Here is a 1,672-nt window from a genome sequence, read left to right as displayed (position 1 = left end):
TGGAACCAACAGCACCCTGAACAGATTCTACCCGCCAAGCCATAACACTGCTAACTAGTTAGTTAAATAGTTCATCAAATAGCCTCCCAGACTATCTGCATTGACCCTTTTTGCGCAAACTTTTGTCTCATCACATACGCTGCTGCTACTGTTTACTATCTGTCACTTGATTCTTAGTTATATGTAGATATCTACATCAATTACCTCGTACCCTGCACGTCGATTCAGTACTGGTACCTTGTGTATATAGTCAAGTTATCATTACTCATTGTGTATATATTATTACTTTGTGTTTTACTTTTCCATATTTTCTTTCTCTCTGCATTGTTGGGAAGGGCCCGTAAGCATTTCACTGTTCGTCTACACCGGTTGTTTACTAAGCATGTGACGTATAGCATTTGATTTGACCTTAACCATCAAACACACAAGGTTCTCTCATGGACAGGTGGTCCTCTATCATCAGATGCTGTGACTATACATATCAGTGTGTGTGTGCCCTCCCTGTGGCAGTATGTCCTCCTGGCATGTCCCCTGCCTCTCTCCGCCCACGCACGGTAGCACTGTACAGATGGGCTCTGGCGTAGTGCGAGTGTGTATGCTCATTTCAAGTCCCCCACACTGAGAGAACACACACACCTCAGCTTGCTGTTCCACCTCCAAGTTCTCAACTCCAAAGGTCACTCAAACTAAACCAGGTGGGTGGACTTAACAGTCCAATAACTACTCACACTAATCAGTAAACATACTGCTGTGTCTGTGTTCCAAACCATTGGTGATACTCAAATTAAATCAGTAAACATACTGTGTCTGTGGACCAAACCATTGGTGATAGACTAGAGGACATTTTGAGAGCAGCTTAGTTTGACTGTCAAATTAGTTCATGCATCTCAGTCCTAGAGCTGTTATAGATGGGATTATTGGAAAGCAGGTCACCATAACCGTGTGTTTGTGTGTGTGGGGGTATACCCTAGTAGCCTAGCTCCCATCCTAGCTCCAAATGTTACTGCACTTGAGGGCTTTTGGAAAATAGAGCAGATTAATTGAGAACGGCCATTCTTTCCCTCTCCATATGTATGCCAACCATTGTGCCCAGCTCTAGATATGCCAGAAGGCCAAGGTCTTCCCTTGTGCGCCAATCAATCATGAATCCCAACAGATCAAAGAGGCTATAAGCCAAGCTGGAGACCGACGGCTACTCTCCTGAGATTAGTGATGCCTGGCATGCCGCTGGGTATACTYTCAGCCATGCCTGCCACGCCATACAAGTGAAGGGAAGCGCACGACTGTGAATATGAATGTGTTGGAGCCTTCACATGCAATTGTTCTCAAAATCTAGGCCCTATTCATTAGGCACCAAACGGAAGAAAACGGACRGAAACAGGGAGGGACAACCTGAAGTTCTCCAATAAGAAACGCTCGGTTTAGTCTTCTGTTGCGAAGTATTTTGCTACCGTGCGCCCTAATGAACACGACCCGCCTTGTGACTCGTCTCATTGTGCGGTGCTCTATCAGATGTGATGTGACCCTCCATCTTGTCTTTCCTGAACCCAGGAAGTCAGAAACTCATTCTAAAAGGCCAATTAGAGAAATGACAAACCTACCTAGCATCACAATGGGGTTTTCAATATCTTGTTCGAGTCCAACCTTGCCAGGGCAAAAAGAGGGTGTTCTT

Source organism: Salvelinus sp. IW2-2015, unplaced genomic scaffold (genome assembly GCF_002910315.2).
Source record: "Salvelinus sp. IW2-2015 unplaced genomic scaffold, ASM291031v2 Un_scaffold1559, whole genome shotgun sequence".
In the NCBI taxonomy this organism is placed as follows: Eukaryota; Metazoa; Chordata; class Actinopteri; order Salmoniformes; family Salmonidae; genus Salvelinus; species Salvelinus sp. IW2-2015.
The sequence above is the reverse complement of the archived record's forward strand: the minus strand, read 5'-3'. Positions refer to the sequence as shown.